Source organism: Gavialis gangeticus, unplaced genomic scaffold (genome assembly GCF_001723915.1).
Source record: "Gavialis gangeticus isolate Ggan-Ray unplaced genomic scaffold, GavGan_comp1, whole genome shotgun sequence".
Classification (NCBI taxonomy): Eukaryota; Metazoa; Chordata; order Crocodylia; family Gavialidae; genus Gavialis; species Gavialis gangeticus.
This window is the reverse complement of record NW_017729029.1, coordinates 44,623,762-44,642,796: the sequence shown is the minus strand read 5'-3', so window position 1 is coordinate 44,642,796 and position 19,035 is coordinate 44,623,762. Positions and strand designations below refer to the sequence as shown.

Genomic DNA, 19,035 nt, shown 5'->3' with positions numbered 1-19,035 from the left:
GCTCCTACCCTGTTCTGGCCCCCTGCAGCAGCCAGGCTCCCCTAGGGTGCTAGCCAGGGGCTAGCAAGGAGCACACATCTGGTCCCCATGCACATGGGACCAGGAGAGCTCTGCCAGCTGCAGCTGTCTCCTTAGCCCCATGCACATTGGGAAGGGTCCTGATGTGCAGGGGACTGGGAGACAGCTGCTGCTGTAGAGCTCTCCTGGCCCCCTGCACATAGGGACAAGCCCTGTGCTCAGTGGGGCTTCCCAAATTTGCTCCCACACATGTGCTACTGTGCAGTATCTACTTCTCAGTTAGTTTACTAACTGTATTTACAGGTAGTGGCTAACTGCACAGTAGTCTAATTTACTGCACAGTAAAGCACACATGTAGATGGTGATGCTTTACTATGCAGTAGGTTAATCGACTGCGCAGTAAAATGTCTCATGTAGACACACCCAGAGTGGTGCATTTAAAGACACTACACTGTGCAATTCTTCTATGAAATGTGACATTTGGCATATAGCAGTCTTTTGAAAGACTTGAAACCCGTAAGAACTACTTCACAGTTAGGGCGGCTAGAGCTGGAACCAACTTCCAAGGGAAGTGGTGCTGGCTCCTACCCTGGGGGTCTTTAAGAGGAGGCTTGATGCCTACTTGGCTGGACTCATTTGAGCCCAGTTTTTCTCCTGCCCTGGCAGGGGGTCGGACTTGAAGATCTACAAGGTCCCTTCCGACCCAACTTCTATGATTCTGTGATTCTATGAAAGGAAGAAACCAAACTAGTAAGAGCAGGGCACCAAATATTCCATAATCTGTGGCTGCAGAATTCATCTTTTTCCTGGATAATATTGTGACTGCCACAGTGCCTAGAAAACGTAGCAGAAAATGTCCAGTGTGTAAAGTAATAATCATTGCTGAATATGATCACCAAAGAATTTTACATCAGCGTGTATTTTCAGCTATGAGCCATAGCAGGAGGCACGTGCATGCACTTGGGGATAAGAGACTCCAAATGAAAAGTTTAATGGAGATGGATAAATTAACATTGCATAACAATTTAGGGATTCTTGCCACTGAATTCAGGAATTGTTGCTGCAGAATTTGGTCCTATTGTGCTCTGGAGCATACAGGGTCCTCCTCAAAAGAATGATGTCCACAGCTATCAGAAAAAACAAAAGCCATTAAGCCGCATTATTTCTTAAACCAGTTTCTGGTTGATCTGAGGGGAATTCTTAGGACCAGCCCCTTAAAATAACACCCTTTAACTCCCCCATGCTGATTCATAGATATTGTGCCTCTCTGTTCTAGAGGTAGAGTCAGTACTAACATATTCTTATTTATTTTTATTTTATAGAGTAAGAGGTGGAAAACCCTGTGAGGCTATTGGGGAACTTGAAGACAGGAAAAAGAGAAGTTCCAGTCATCAGGTAGGGCCTTTGGGTGGAAAATAGAAGATTGAGATCCTTGTGGAAGTTTGGTTTAATATATACCCCTCTCCTCAGTACTGCATTGTTTGATAAACTCAAATGTGTATGTAATGACAGACTACTTTATATATCACTTTTCTTGCATAAAACAACCAAAGCTTTCCAGAAGTGGGTGTTGTTCTATAGTTTAAGTGAGGAAACTTGAGCCACAGAGAGACTGAAACCCCATTTTCTAAATTGCTCATTTTCTGGAGTTCCCATTTGGAATTTGCAAGCTCTGGTATTCAGAGTTATGGAGCAGATGCAGATGCCATTGTTTTCACTTAACCAGCTCTATTAGAACTAATTTTTAAAAACCCATATTACCGTGACAGATGCAAGTTACTTATGCCAATTAATTATAGTCTGGGTCGAAATTATTCTGTTATGTTCTTATGCAATGACACAAATTGAAACTGGACTTCTAAAAGCCATATAAATGATACATTGGAAGTGGATTAGCTATTGGCGCAGACTGGTATTCAAAAGTTAAAACCAGTATTAAAACATTCTGTTTCCTCAGCAGAAGGAAATGAAATGGTAAGGGATTTGTGTGGCATTCGATACAATTAAAAAGCTTGATTAAACATACATGAAAATAGAATCACAATACATCTGGCTGCAGTGGGACACTAGAATGCAACTATGATGCACAAAACATGAAGGATAGTTGTGGGCTAAAAAAAATGGAGAAGGTTTACAATCTTTTGAATTTGGTGTATATTAATAATTGCCAGAACAGTCAATAATAACTTTCTCTATGGCAATTATCTTTTTTATAGCTTATTCATAGAAACCATAAGCCTTATTTGTCTGGATGTGAATTATCTGTAGAAATGTGAACAACACATCAGAAAGGTAAACTACTTATTTCTTGTGGATTCTTGATCTTTTACAAACTTGATGTCACATAAGCAATGTTTCAATTTCCTGCCAGCATACTATACTGTTACTTTGAATGAAATGCGGCACAGTTTTCAAGGAAGAAGTACAAAATTCCTATCTCTGCAATAGAACACCTATAAAAGGCAGGAATAGACTTCTGTTAGACCAGTTCACTAAATTGTTCTCGCAAAACTAAGCATGTGCTTTTCAGAAAAGAAAATAAGCTGACAACCTGGAGTGGGAGTAATTTACTTCAACATACATATAAAAGGTGGAAAATATTCTATTAAAAATATTGTTGTGACCTATTGCCAAAGTCCACTTTTGAAATTTTGTACGTCCAGCCTTCACTTTTAAAAGTAATATTCTTTATGCTTATTCATGTAAACATTATTTATCCAATGATCCCAAAGAGCTTTGTAAACGTATTAAATCTCACATCCTTCTAAAAGATGTATGACTCCTCTGTATACTAAATAAAAGGAAAATGTGGTACAGGGAAGTCACATGATTTGCCCAAGGTTGCACTGCTAATTGAGCTGGTGTTGCTGTGATGGTCCAGAAGATATGCATGTCGCAAGAATTGTTGCAAGTGTTACTCCTTATTGGACCAACTGTCTGGTTGGGATAAACCATTTGATCCCTCAAGTTAATCTGTTTGCTTCGTTGAATAGTTAAAGATAGAGATGCAGCCACAGAATACTCAAAATTGGGAAGGAATACATAAGATGGATTTATATCCGAGATCATAATTCACTCTTGTCTATGCTTAGAAAACTAATAGCCTTGTGTCTACCCAATGTGACTTGAGAGCCAACTTTGGCAAGCATCTCTACTAAGGGTAGGGGGTCAACAAAAGAACTGTGCACATTTTCTATTCTTGGGAAGCTGTTGTAAAGAGAGAGAAATACTTGACTCTAACTAAATAAGGTCTCCTCTCCCCACAAGTAATCCTAAAGGAATTCCTCCAAGACATGCTAGAGGAATCTGGGAACTAACATTAGTAGACAGGTCCTCTGGTCTCCTTTCCACCAAATAATTTCCAAATTATTAATGTAACCTTTTCACCTTTTATATAGAGGTCACTAGAGGCAGCATGTTTGTCAAGATTTTCTATAAAAATACTTCATTTTTAATGGCTCATTTTCCTCTCTTAAACACAATATACTAGTTGGAAACATCCAGTCACACATTGGATAAGACCCCATTTTATATTCTAAATGCAGTGACCTTATTCCTTTCAATTTTGAAAGTGATGCTGGATTAGATTCCACAGTGTATAAAATCAAAACTCATTAAGATTAAACAGAACAGGCTTCAAGTATACAGATTAATCTTTTTCTAATATTAAAATTGCATCCAGAAAGGAATTACAGCCTAATAGATGAAGAATTGAATTCACTGTCTTGGACTGCCTTTGCTCTTTGGGGAGTCTTTTTGAGGGGCTAAATCTCTAAGAAATCTGCTAAAAGTCTGCTTTGGAAATGTTTCAGCATGGTCCAATGCTGGAAAAAGGCTGTTGGTTATGGACAAGGGGCGTTAGCCGCAGAGTTGCAAATGGAGACTTATCAGTTGCTTGTAATTTATAGTAGGTGGATGATGGCTCACCACAAGTATTTTTAAAACAATAAACAAAGAACATTACTTTAATATCAATTATTCAAGATACCCATTATGAATTACTATACAAACTGTGGTCAGCCAAGATCTTTTTTCCTTGCCTCGTTGTTTTTCCATCTCTCCTTTTTCATATTGAATATTGAGAGCTATGTCCCAATGGCGCTAGGCAAAAGATACTAGAATTATTGAGCATTAAATGCTCTGCTGGCTGCTCCCAACCCAGTACCCGCTCTTTAAGCTCTTATTGTATGTCTACCTACAGGATGTAAAAGAAATATAGCCTAGTGGTTGTAGCACAGCAAGTTGGAACATCTGCTTTTTTCCCCTTCAGTTAATGGTAACCATTAACTCTTTGTAGCCTTGTGCTATATAGCTTCCGTGTGTTTTATTTCCCCCCTAATAATACTTGCCAAGGCAACTTTTACATAGATTCCCTTACCATCTCGCTGTCCATGGCAACAGCTTCTCCACTAGCACATTCTCCTTGCCTGTGGAGAGTTCGGATCACTACTAATTTCATTCATTCATCACACTAAGTTGAAATATAGGCTTTGGACCCTTTAGAGTCTCATGATAGTACTTGCATGCACAGCTGATAAATGTGGGGAAATGAGGTGAGGAAATGTGTAAAATGCCCAATATCTGGCATTGCCTAAACAGCTGCATCATATACAAATGAGATAAGGACTCTAGAACCTACAAACCAAAACCTTTTGAATAATGCTAAATAGCATTAAAAGCAAGCAGAGTCAGATGTAGTTAAGTGCACTGAGACCCTACCAGATGGAGATGGGAGTTGGCTCCATCATCGTAGGGCAAAGGCCATGGAAATGACTCAAGTCAGGATGCCTCTGATGTCCTGCAACTCTGAGCTCACACACTGATGAATGTTCTTATTTCTGTGGAAATAAAATAGACTCTTAAAATGTCCAGCTGTTGCTACCTATAGTTCATGAGTTAAGTTAGAAGAGTACCCAAGTTTATGCTGCTCAGCTGGTTGGCAGGGTATCTGTCAGACCTCTCTACTGTCTCATTGGCTTGCACATTAGGGAGAACATCCATCAAAATTATTTACTGACCAAGAGGAGCTGGATGTGAGTTTGGGGAAAAAGAAGTTGAAGCCAGGTTTGAAAAGTGTATTTTAAAAAGAAAAAGTAAAATCCTGCCTTTTAGATTGTAGTATTGATTAGTTTGCCTTTGAAACCTATCCCAATTCTTCTTGACTGACACCATCACATGATTTAGAAGCAGGACAAAATAAGGCACTGTTTATAATGTCTGCTTGCATGTCTGGCTGTCTAGAAAAAGGGATGCTTCTGGGCTGCACCTGTTCCATTGTGGTAATGCTTGTTATAGTACTATAGTTAGAAAATGGCTATTCCCCCATTCCCCCAAAATGAAGTATACTTTCTACAGATGCTGACCAAAGGCAAGATGTGTACAGTGCGCTGTAGATGTTAGTTATTATCCGGCAACATCAAATGGAAAATACTAATAACATTAAAGACTGCAAAATTATAACATTTTAATAGGCCTTAACCTTTTTCAATGACGCCCTTTTAATACTTTGATCTGACGTCAGACAACACAGGCCAATCTTCCGTATTATATTTAATAAATTACTGCGGCACTGGGGCCTAGTCCTTATACTTATTTATTTAGTTATTAATTACGTGTTTATATTGAGTCCTCCTATCATTAATAGGTGTACAGTCGATATCATATCATCCCATTTTAAACAAAGAGAGAGAGAGAAAGACAGAGAGAGATTTAATTTACCTTATAAGATCTATTAGTCTCTGTGGTGTTTAACATTAATAAAGAAAGGGTGGGAATTCAAGAAGAGGGATAACCTTTCTAATAATGTATGATTGCCAACCTGCAGCCCATAGGGATGAATTCTGAAGGGAAGCTAGCAGGCTCAAAGGGATGGAGATGGAGAGGAAACTTTCCAAGAGAGGGGCCAGGGAACCAAATAAATAAAATATGAAGATGGAAATCTCTAGTTTGCAATACTTCAGTTATATTTAAAGCATGGTGTGGCAAGTGGGAATGGGAAACTAAAGGAAGCTCCTCCTCTTCTTCATCAAAAAATAAAACAATCCTAGAGAAAAAGGTTTTTGAGGGGGTTTTTACCTTCAACTCTACCATTAATTCTTTGTGGCCTTGTGCAGATCATCTTCTGGGTGGCTTATTTTCCCTCTAATAATACTTGCCAGGACACCCAGAGGAAAAGGAGGAAACAGGTGTCTTAAATATGAAGAAGAATAAAAAGAAAGCAGGTTTCTAAAATTTGTTGTGCGTTTTTTCCTGTGAATGGCCAAATACTGAAATTTCACTTAGACAAACCCTTCGCTTATTTAACCCCCTAGGTAATGTTTTTATATATAAAATTACGGGGGGGGGTATGAAAGGGATGGGATATTCTTCAAAAAATGTTATGGTAAAAATTACTCCCATTTCATTTTGCTCTACCTCACAGTTCAGAAATATAGCCTTTCCTGAAATATATAAGTAGTAGATGCACATTACATAATGTGAATTTTAGGCCTAGAGAGACTATATTATAAGCTCTCTACATAACACAGACCATAGAATTTAACCTAATGATTCCTCGTTTAGCCCAAGAACTTGTAGTTGAAGTGGAGCACATCTTTTAGAAAAGCATGCAGTCTTGATTTAAAGATTCTGTGGTGCAGAATTTGACACATTCCCTGGTAACCTGTCTTCACTGTTAAACATTTCCATTTGTTTCCATTTTGAACAGTTGACTTCAGCTTCCCGCATGTGGATCTTGTTATTCCTTAGGCCTGCTAAATTAGCAAGTCCTCATATATCTTCTCCTTGCATAGAAAATTATAGATAGACTCTGATCAAATTCCTTCTTAAATTTCTCTTGAATAAAGTAAATAGCACTCCTTTACCTCTTACATCAGTTTGGTTTCACTGTAGCGCTTCTCTTGAATTTTTTTTAGGTATGAAAATTAGGCCTGGATTTTGTAGGGCATGCGCGCGCACGTGCGCATGCGCAAACACACACACACACACAAACACACACACACAATCAGTAAGCAAAATTGATCCAAGTTTTGAGTACACACAAACTAACTTAGCTCAAGAGAGCTAGTAGAATCAAGACACAAAATGGAATAGCTACAGCATTAAGTAATCTGTGATGGGATTGGGGAATGTGAAATTCTGGTGAAAGAGAGAATATGAGAACATCTTGCAGTGACAGATTATATTGCTTGCTTATTAAAAAGTGAAGCAAAATCCCTTTTCACAACTGTTAGAGAACTACTATAGCCAGGCCTCCCTTTCTGAGCCCCTGTGGAGCTGCAATAGCCATTTAGATCCTTGTGGAAACTTCGAGGGAGCTGCAGATCACGTTCAGTCTAGACCATAAGAAGACTGAGGGGAAACATAACCATCTACGAATACATCAAGTATTGTTATAAAGAGGATAGGGACCAATTATTTTGATTAGTCAATGAGGACAGAATGAACTGAAGCAGAGACGTCTTAGGAAAAATTGTATAACTCTAAGAAAAGTTAGGCAATGCACTAAGTTTCCAAGGGAGGTTACCAGTGCCATCACTTGAGCTATGCAAGGCTAGACTTGACACCCGTCTGTTGGGGATAGTTTAGGGATAGTGAGATCACTTCTCCCATGAGGCAGAATAATGGATAGGATTGACCCAGTTGAGGTGTTTTCCAAATCTAACGATTCTCTGGTTCTGAGCCTATTACGATGTCTATTGAGGCACTGAACGTCTCGGGCAACTTTCCAGAAACAAAATCCGTAACTGTAAAGTATGCGTGCGTGTGCACACACGTGTGCATGCGACTGTGAGCGTGGGGTAGAGCTGGGTTACGTAATTACTTGGGTTCCCTCCGCTGAGTTGCAAATGATGTCTGGAAAGGCTGCTCCCTGGCTGGGGAATGTAGGCAGAGCTCTGTTGTCTGTTCTGTGCTGCCAGCAACTGCGCCATAGAGTGAAAACAAGCTCCAAGAACATACAGTGTGCTGCAAGTCCAAGTTTTTGTCCTCACAAAGCCTCTGAGTTCCTTTCAGCACTGGATATCAAAGTGAAATGAGACATACCAAATATCCTCAAATGCCTGTTCAAGGGGCTACTTTTGAGAGAGATTCAGTTTACAAGTCCTCTTTTCTTTTTCCAATCCCCTGGTGTTCTTCTGAAGTCAAATGCACATCCCTTGCATCTCTTCTGCTGCCCAGAAAGGAAGCCTTACATAAAAGAAGACAAAGACTCTAGTCGCACATTTCTGGTATCCTGATTCTGGGAGAAGTTCTGCTCTATTAAGAAGTGACTTGGCCAGAAGGCTCTTACATTATAGGAGCTCATCTTTGTAATTAGAGACTCATGAGAGGATTTGAGTAGGTTCAGGAGATTTCTTCCCCACACACTCATTGCCCCTATAAGCTCGTGCTTAAGCCGTTTGTTACAGAAACAGAGTATCAAGGTGGAAAAGATATCTAGGAACCCATGCTCTGGGGGTGTAGGCTGATCTCCCTTCTATCAGAAAGGAAGGAAATAAAGATAGTCAGGTCTCAGAAAGAGAAGCAGGCCTGGGTGATGAGGCGAGGGGAAGAGGTGGGTGACCTACTTTGCTAAATTTGGAAATAAAGTGTCAATAATATCAACATATCTGGGCATGGTCCTGGGTGCTTAGAGGGATCTTGCTTCAAGTATTATATATTGGTTTGTTCTCCGGTTTGAAGAAGTTCAGCTCTTCCTTGTGAACTCATTTTTAGCAGATCTTTTGCAATCTCAACATTGCTACATAGACTCAAATCACGCTAATGCATGATTAGATAGGCAAGATAGTAGCTCTCTGAGTCATGTTTCTGGCCCCATTCAGCAGCACCCTTTCCTCTAGTTTAACAAAGAGAAGAAAGGCGGCAGTAGAAATCGGTTCCAGAGACAATAAGGTAGTTGTTCAAAGATGTAAACTCACAAGTGGAGGAAATAAGAATTTGTAATGAAGACTTCTGGGCATTATCAGAATAAAAATATTGTGCTTCTCTGTGCAATTAAGAACAATAAGACATTTAAAAAATAATTGAGGGCCTGGCCCTTAAGGAAGGATCTGACCCTAAAATTTTAAAACCTACGGACTTTCCTGAGGTAGATTTATGCTATTTGCTTTCCTCATGCAGCTCAGGTTGGTCAGTACAACTACCTTACACTATTTCTTTAAGGTCAGTTTCTCTTTCTGGATTTCTGGCTTTAGCTCACTGCTTCTGTGTTTGTCCTGAAAATGGTAAAAAACTTTCCAAGTAATTAAAGAAAGCCATCAAATATTTGTATTCATGCTAGGTCATGTAACACTTGCTTTAAAAAATCATTTTCCAGAGCCTAAATGGTAACCCTCAACTAGCTGTTAGCTTCTCTTGAGAATACATGGTATCACTCAGCTGGGTAAACTAGAAGAGGAGAAATAGTCACTAAGCTGATTGAATGATTACATCCAATGGTATGAATCACGATCCAATCTTCCTCTGTTTGTTTTGGAAGTCATATTTCCATCACTCTCCAGATCCTCTTCTCAGTCTTCTAGCTTCAGGTACTCCTTGCTTGTGGTAGGATCTTGTTTTAAAATTCAGCCTCTGAACAGTGATGGATGAAAATCTTCAGCAGTAAGTGTTGCAGTGCTGACTCCTAATGAAGTTGCATTGCTTTTCTTGCATCCCTCCCCACCACCTTTTTTTTCACTTATTCAGGGCTTGGCTGCACCTCCTTGAGCCCAGAGTGGTGATAAGGGGACAAATTCTCTACTCGGTCACACTGACGTGATTCCATTTAAACCCGCAGCTACCGAGGTAACTGAGCACAGAACGTGGCCCCTCAGTTCCCCGAATTCAGACATTAAGTTCTAAAAAGCATTTTGCTCATGCATATCAATACCAATGGATCAGGAAGGAGCTTTTCAATGTTATGTTGTTTCGCGCAGTGGTGAGAACACAATGTATTGGAGTCAAGTTGCTCAGTCTGCTTTGTTCCTTAAAAAAAAGGGGGGGGGGGATGGTGCTTTATTGAACTTGGGTACCCCCAAAAGAGGCCAGTCTTTAAATCTCATTTATTTCCAAATCCTTCCTTGAGTGACCCTGAAATCAGTGGGTTTTCCAGAAGTCTCAGTGGTGTACTGAAAACAGAAATCTGGCCTTGGCCCATAAGGAAGACACATGCCTTTGACATCTTTGAAGCAATTCACAAATCAAAAGAAAATATGTGATTTCGTAAATGGAAGGGACAAGACAACTGGCTCTTTTACCCTGGGCTCGTAATGGTTACGATGCCACTACCAAAGAAAGAGGAAATTTAGAATTTGGCAGCTAGAAGTTCTTAGAATCCAATTGTCTTAAATTAGGCAAAAAAAGATGCTAATTATGTTTCATTCACTCTGATGCTTAGCGTCTTTAACCTACCAAGGAAAATTAAAACGTGAATGAATTGTGCCTCAGAACATCTTTATGACATATGAAAGTACAGCTAGTTAAACTCGTGGAGCACAGAGCATTTGATACTCTGTGTCCTGCTTAAAGCATTAGAGAAAACTGCCTTTATTAGAACAAAACTACATTATATGCCTTTTCTCCTGCTTTGGACTCTTTGTGCCCTTCTACATTTTAAAAGCAAATGCTCTCATCTAAAACTAAAACACTTGTGCCCCAAGATTTGATTTCATGTATCATGTTCAGTGCTGGTTTCCCAATCTGCCTTCAGTAGCTATTAGGATTTGGTGCCTTAATGCAGACATTGAGATTTCAGCCAGTGCCAGGAAAAAAAGTTTTAACTCCTCTTCAGTAGAGCATAGGTTTTAAAAGCTAATGAGAGACACTTGAAGACTGGCAGCTTTTCAATGTAGGAAGAAAGAGTAAGTCTAAGTCTGATTTACTGGTAATCAAAGAGAGGGAAAAACACTAGGATAACCCCCCACTCTCCCTCCCCCAAATCCTCTTGGCAAGCATGAAGCAGCAGGTGTGATGCTAGCTCAGTGGCACTAGAAGGTCACTGGTGGCCCTAAGACTATTGTCAAATACTTTACAATTGATAGAAGTGTCTAAATGGGCCCATGGGGTTGGAAAATTCTTAGACAGTCGATTTTCATTTTTTTTTCTTTTTTAAAATTGGTTGTGTGTAATTAAAAAAAATAACAAAAACTGCTGTACTCTGGCAGTTAAAACCAGCTGAGCTAAATCATACAAAATATTTAGGTTGAAACCACCATGGGACTTCTTGAAAAGCACAGGAGTACCATAATACACTAAGGAATATGAGGAGAAGAGAGAATTGTTGTTACTGCTAGCTGAAGTGTTAGGGCAGAGCCCTCACCAGAGATGATGGGCGTTAATCTCTGGTTACATCTGCAAGTTACAGATCTCCTGAGGGTTTGAAAAATTTGTACACATACTAATAATAAATCACTTCCAGGAGATTATTAAAGCTTCTGCTTTGAACAGGGATGATGTGAAGTAGTTTGAACTCTGTTCAGAGCTCAAGCCCTTATTCTCCTCCCTTCCCCCATGTTATTTTGGACAGTTTAGAATGAACCAGCATCGGTTCTTAACCAGACAACATGATATATAACTACACAATTTATTTTTAAAAATAATTAACAGCAACTGTGGCACTAAAATAAAGTAGCCCATAGGAAATTTTCATAGTATTAAGCAGCTAGTTGATGGACTTAAGAGACCTCAGTGGAACCATATCTTCTTAAGCAACTTTAACTTTTGTACTGTAAATCCGGTCCAAATAACAGAGAACAAAGAAATGCATCTTTACAAGACCTCCTTGCCTGTGTACCTGACTTTGGTGAGCGAAATTGCAACAAACACTAATATGTTCAGGTTATTGCTTTCTTTCTTTAAAGCCAGGCTAATTTTGTGTTGATCTTTTATGGAGCCACGTGATCAGGGCATGTACAGTTCATTCAGTTTTATAAACAATTGTCAAGTGTTGCACTACTCCATGTATAATATTTTAATTACAGCTAATGAGCTATCTTGTATCTAATGAACAAATGTAGCTAATTAGATTAAAGTGAGCTAGCTGCATATAATTTACATATAAAAAACTATAAACTTCTTCTTACGTTCTATGCACCCTGCCCCATACAGGAGTGAGACGTGGAAATGCACACATTTTGGCAGCTATGGGAACATCTACATATGTGCTTTAATGCACATTAGCCTATTTTAATGCACATTTTGGGGCATTAGTACCAATGACAGGTATCGACCCGGAAGGATGTGGGTAGTGGGGTTCCTCAGGGTTTGGTCCTTGGACCTGTACTCTTCAATATCTTCATCAGTGACTTCGATGTGGGTGTGAAGTGTGTTCTGTCCGAGTTTGCGGGCAATACTAAATTGTGGGGTGAAGTGCACACTCCAGAGGGTAGGGAACAATTGCAGGCAGACCTGGACAGGTTAGAAAATAGGATGCAGTATAACAAGGACAAGCGCAGAGTGCTGCACCTAGGGCACAAAAATATCCAGCACACCTACTTGCTGGTAAGTGACCCTCTCAGCAGCACAGAAGCAGAAAGTGATCTCAGAGTCATAGTGAGTCATCAGTGTAATAAAATCATCAGCAAAGCTAACCGCACTTTATCATGCATCAGCAGATGCATGACAAATAGAACCAAGGAGGTGATACTTCTCCTCTATGCGGCATTGGTCAGACCACAGTTGGAGTACTGGGGCCAGTTTGGGGCACCATACTTCAAGAAGGATGTTGATAGACTTGAGAGGGTCCAAAGGAAGACCACTCGTATGGTTGCGGGCTTACAGGACAAGCTCTGTGAGAAGAGACTGAGGGACCTGGACCTCTTCAGCCTCCGCAAGAGAAGGCTGAGAGGTGATCTTGTGGCCACCTACAAATTCATTAGGGGGACGCAGCAAGGGATCGGACATGCTCTGTTCACCAGGGCGCCTCTTGGGGTAACAAGGAACAATGGTCACAAACTGACAGAGAGCAGATTTAGGCTAGATATCAGGAAAAACTTCTTCACGGTAAGGGTGGCCAAACTTTGGAATGGGCTTCCAAGGGAGGTGGTGCTCTCCCCTACCTTGGGGGTCTTTAAGAGAAGGCTGGATAGGCACCTGGCTGGGGTCATCTGACCCCAGCACTCTTTCCTGCCTAGGCAGGGGGTCAGACTCGATGGTCTGTTGAGGTCCCTTCTGTCCCTAGTATCTATGAATAAAGCATCACAAAAAAACATGCTCTTTAGCTAATGAGCATTGCAATGGCTAATGCACATATTTCTAGTACTTCAGGGTGCCTGTACATGAGTGATGAGGCTGCTCCAACACACTGGAATTCCAGCATGTTCCAGCACCTCCTGTATCCCCTGCTGCCATTTTTAAGTGCAGAGACACTGATACACAAGATGCAGCAGTGCTTTAATTAGAGAAACTCTCAGAGCCACCTGAATTAAAGCAATGCTTCCCCACCACATACGCGCACCTCCAGAGCATGTGTAAAAGTGCCCTCGCAATGGGGGTACCAGATTTAATGTGCATTACCTAAAGCGCATTAATGAACATGTGGATGCTCCCTGTAAGTGTTAGATGCTATGGCACCTAGGGGGGGATGGTGATAGAAGTTGTGTGGGGTTGTTGGGTTACTTGGGTGTGTCAATAGGGACTGGGATGTTAGAAGAAACTCAAGTAGGGTATGGTACATGAAGGGCATGGAATTTTTTGGGCTAGATATGGGTGTGAAGATCACTTGAGGAGGAAAGCTGTGGTGTCTGAGTACCATATTGGGATTTAGGGCTTGGGATCTCTCTGTGAGGGCAGAGACTGGACCAAGAAGCCTAGAACCAAAATTAAGCTCCCTCCCTTTTGTCCCCATCATCTAATGCCATTGCCTTTTTTTGTTTTTTGCTGTTGCTGAATCTACTTCGTTCTCTGGGCTTTTCTTTCCCTGCTGGGATCCAGTGACAGAATTGTTCCTTACAGAGCTGGTAGCTGAGCAGAGGAGCAATAGTCCTGCCTGTGATCCAGCTAGACGCCTGATGATGCAGTCGAGCTGTTTGTGTGGGACAGTGTGGCCCAGTGGCTGATTATTTCACATTTTGCAGCCCTCTTCACATAAATGTGTGCAGTACAGTATTAAAAAAAGACAAAGGGTCTAATTTACTTGGCAGGTTCTCGGTAACCTCTAAAATGCATCTGTTTGAGGGTCTTTTTGTTTGTTTGTTTTTTAGTTTTTTGGGAGGTTGGGATTTTTTTCTTTTTTGGGGGGGGATTGGTTTTTGAAGGAGGGTTAAGAGAAAATTGAGTTCAACCAAACTTTATAGCTGGTGGTCTACTTTTTACTAAAGTTATTTACCAAGGGGCCCAGGAGCAGGTATAGCACTTACAGTCTTCCTCCACCGCAAGAAAAAGAAAAGAAAGTCATAGGCTGTTGCCCCGAACAAGGGGTGCCTCTTGCTACCTGGGGACATCCTGGAATGCTCTGAAGTATGCCCAGAATACACCAGCCCAGAGCTGCCCGACACAATGCCCAGTCATACTAGTGGCTGGGAAAGTGTTGCATTAGTCCATCTGTTTGTTTGCCTTGGAAAATCCAGAGCTGGATACTTAAGCTAACTATCCAGCCTCTTTACAGTGTTGGAGGTGTTCAGAAAGGCTGCAGTAGAGGTAAAGAATGAACCTAGTGAATCCACTTGTGAAAGAACTGGAGAAAGCAGTGTCTGGTAGGGCAATGGGATAGAAATATAGAAGCACAGAGCTGAAAGGGACATTTGAGAGGTCATCTTGTGCAGTCTTTTGCTCAGAACAGAGCCTTCCTGTCTAAACCATCCCAGAGAAATATTTTTCTGACTTGCATTTGAAAATATCCAACAATGAACATTTCCTAGTCCCTCTAGGTAATCTGTTTCACTCCCCTCTGATTAGAAAATCCTTCCTAATAGCTAACCTTCATCTCCCTTGTTGATCATCAAGTCCATTATGTCTGGAGTTTGTCTTCTATACCGGAGGGATGTTAAGCAAGTTATTTACTTTTTCTATGCTTCAGTTTATTCATCTGCAAGAATGGAAATAATGAACCCTACTTCATGGGATTGATAACAGTATTTGTAAGTGCTTTGGGATTGCTGAATGGAAGATGACAGAAAAGCCAGGGGGGTTGCTAGAAGCATAAAATCAACAATCTCACTCCTGGTTACATACATTTAAATGGGCAATCATGAGCCTTGAAAAGGGCATCAATGAATTGTTTAGGTCGCTATGATAGAGCTCCCCAAAATGTTTGGAATTTTTGTTAAAACATTTTCATGAAAAGTAGTGAAATGCTTATTGAAAAATGTAACATCTAAAGAAATGTTCTAGGTCTTGGCAAATACAAATAGAAAGTGTAAACCCAAACCAGCATTTTTTTTTTGGAGGAAATGTTTAGTTTGAAGGAGGAAAAAAACAGCTTCTGGTTAAAATGTTAGCATTTCAGTTATTTAAAAAATTGCAAATTTAACTGAAGAATGTGTTCAAAAGCTAGAAGATGCTTTGGTTTCAATTTCTCATTGAAAACTAAAAGTTTTTAAGGGATTTTTTGGTGGGGGACCTATTTGAGTAGTGAATAATTGGCTGGGTAAACCTCTTTTTTGTTTTTGGTTGCTTTCAGGTCATAGTTCACAGTTTGAACCAGTATTGAACAGCCTATATTCCATGGAATAAAAAGATATTTTGTGACTGTGGTGGGAGATAGCTCAGGGACACAACTAAGACTAGGCAGATTTCAGATCATCAAAGTCTGAAGCCGGACCTAGCAGTAAGGGGAAGGGAGCAGAGAGCAGGAGTTCAGGAGGAGCTGAGAATAAAAATAAAAGTGCTTCAAGTTTGTTACAATCCCCGTGGAGAAAAGACTTCCTAGTCTCCAGAGTAGTGATAACCAATCTTCTCTGGCCCATGAGCCACAGTACTGAGCAAGGAAAGCCATGACAGTTACCATCATACTCTACTTCCCCCGTCAACCTCAGTTGTGACTTTTTAATTTCCTATGGCCCTGATCAGTGTTGCTGGAACAGTTTGTGAACCTCTTCATTAAAGGGTTTCCTGTGCCAGTTTTAAATTGGAGTATGTAGTCTTCAGAGGATGGAGACTATGGTAGGTGATAAACTCAAAGAAAGCAAACTTAAAAATATAAATCCATTCTCGTGAGAAACTTGGCTGTCTTATTTTAATAGAAATGATCCTGTCATGAGAATCAAAATCAATTAGGAGGAGGGAAATAAGAAACACAAATGCAGCAGCAGCTGCAGTTGTTCCACTTGAAATTCAGGCTTTGGATTAGCCAAAGATGAGCATTAATAGACCTGTAGTTTATCTTAATCTTTCAGCTCTAAGAATTTTGTGAGAAGTTATAGGGTTTTCAGTTGATATATCATTTTGGCTTAAGCATTTTTGTGTCAGGGAAATAGCATTTAATTCAGTATTGCCTCTTCCAAAATTAATTTGCACCTGTACAGTGCAAAGATTGTAGGCTCTTTGGGGTAGGGCGTATAGCTTCTTGAACAATTGGAATGATATCTGGACTGTCTTTTGGGTCTTTGTTTCTACAGCATCTAACACAGTGGGATCCTGGGCTGTGGCTGTGGCTCCTAAGACCTATGATGGTACAGAAATATGATGCTTGGAGGAGCATGTGCACAATTTAAAATTAAAAATAATTAACCACATGTTTTAAGCCTTGCTTCTTTCACCAAAAGGAAAGAGTTGAGTTAATTTGCACTTGTGGTTTGATCCTATTTTTATTAATCTCTAACCTGATTCATCCATCTTCTGATCTGAGCATCCTCAGTCCTCTCAGAATAAGTCTTGCCTTTATCTCCTAAGCATAGCTTCTAAAGTGACTTCATGTTGCCTGAAGGCTTTCTATCATAACTGATGATAAAATGAAAACAGAAAACTTCTGTAAGAGAAACAGTAAATTCTCTAGAGAAAGCCCAGCAGACTTTTACAGTGGGAGCAATGCATGTCCAATGTATGCATGCTATTTTTAATTAAACTCTTTGGAGCACCCTTGTGGGAAAGCACATGTGAAAAGGTCAAATCCATCTTGATTTGCTACTGAATCTTTAAGGAGGTCTGCCTGTAATAGAGTCTGTGAATGTCTGACTAGGTTTCAGCTGAACAATAATGTTTCTCTTGTTCAAATCTTGAATGTGGGACAAACTAGCTATCAGTATAAAGTATGTTTGCTGGGAAGACAGACTGCAGTCCTTCAGAATGGAATATCTTGGTTACATGTTACACTGTTATCTGACTGATCCTTATATCTTATACTGTAAAAAAGAAAAGGAATTCTGTAATTAAAGATCCATTTTACTGTAAAACTTGAGGAGAAATCAGTCATCCTGCTCTTTTTTAGATTAAGGGCCAGAACCTCAGTGGTCATAAATCATTAAAGTGCCACTGAAATCAATGAAACTATGTCAGTTTATATCATCTGAAGTGCCAGTGCACTAAAGACTAGATGAATAATTGCCATCATCCTTTTGTTAAGAATCAATTAATAACAGATATTGCTTTGGCGTTGGTGGGGGGAGGAATCAGTTCAGCATTTCAGACCAATTTCCCCATTGACTTCCTGGGAGCCATTGTGATTTTTGTTGCATAATACAAAGTGTGTGACAAGTGAGGGTGTATGGAGGCACAGTACTCTCATGTGCATTGTGGCTTTTTCGTGGAAGCCACCTGCTTGTGTTTTTCCTGTAGCTACAAGAACAATATACTGAATTTCATAACCAGCACTTTGACCAAGCAATTTCCTGGGTCATAAAGAGCAAGGTGTCTTATGGCACAAGGAAAAATACTTCAACATTGGCCTTTTTTTTTTATAGATACCTATCATCCCATTTCACTTCTGTAACTGTTAAAATGTACTCATGCATATGCAGCATTACTAGGGCTGTCTCAGGGAATGATGTTTCACAAACTTTCAGAATGCTTAGAGCTATGATTAGAAGTTGTCCTGGGAATTTTCATTTGATTAAAGGCCAGCTCAACAGTGTGAGGTCTAACATTTCTCTGTGCTTTGTACACACATCTATAATTGCCACCATATTTGTTTTTATTCCATATTTATAAAAATAAACAAACCCACATGTATTGCAGACTTACTGTAGAAAAAAACAGAATATTCTCATCAACCTCAGTCACATATGAGAAGCATTATTGTGTTATTGTTCCTACTAATCACTTTCTATTTGGGGTCTTATACTGGATGAATCACCAAGTCACTCTCTTTCCTTTAAAGTTTATCCTAAAAAGGATGATACATTCACTGTGGAGGTGTTTTCTTTTTTCTTTTGCCAGATTAATGCAACCAAATTCCTCTGTATGATAGTGATGTCCTCCAGCTTTGGGGAATATTGGCCATGTATTTTATTTACATTCTACCTGCCATAAATTCTCTTCTGCTTCATGTCCTGTCCCTTGATAAATGTTTGCATAACATGGATGACATTGTAACAATGATAAGCACATTCCATCCTAGATGAGGTTATAGTTTCAAATTGGATGAAACCAAAAGGATGTGGCCTTTGGGCTAATTTCAGTGGCATATCGTATTGTGGCGGCTTGCCTGACACCTCAGGAGCAGTCTGGTCAAGGAACAGCTGTTAGGCTAAGTACAGACAGTCAAAAAGCCTGAGGATGAATCAATCCTATCTTTGTAGGTTAATCTAAGCTGTGTAGATTGAACCGATAAGCAAGTAAACAGGCATTCACTTTTGACTCCAAAAATGCAGCCCAGCCATATGCCTGCAGTGGCCCAGGCCAGAAGCGAGGGAGTGCTAGAGCACACCACCCTGCTCAGCTGGAGCAGACAGCTTGGGCCAAGGCTAGCTTACCCTTGCCTTGCCTGCAAGGTGGGGTTTGCAGAGGGGGTGCAACACATCCTGGGATGCCAGGGGACTGTGACCAGGTACAGACACTACACTTTTACTGGTACAAGTGATCAGCAACCAATCTATATTCAGAACAGAAGTTCAGCACGCACAGACTGATTTAAAAATGACAGAACCCGATCTAAGATTTGCCTCC

At 40.3% G+C, this 19,035-nt stretch overlaps 1 long non-coding RNA gene across 1 annotated transcript in view; it reads left to right on the top strand.

Moving 5' to 3' along the window:
- The first annotated feature begins 1,346 nt into the window (after nucleotides 1-1,346).
- LOC109300714 overlaps nucleotides 1,347-19,035 on the top strand; it is a 105,887-nt gene continuing 88,198 nt past the window's right edge. The window contains exon 1 of the long non-coding RNA XR_002098307.1: nucleotides 1,347-1,413. This is a non-coding gene — a long non-coding RNA (uncharacterized LOC109300714). The remainder of the gene's footprint in view (nucleotides 1,414-19,035) is intronic.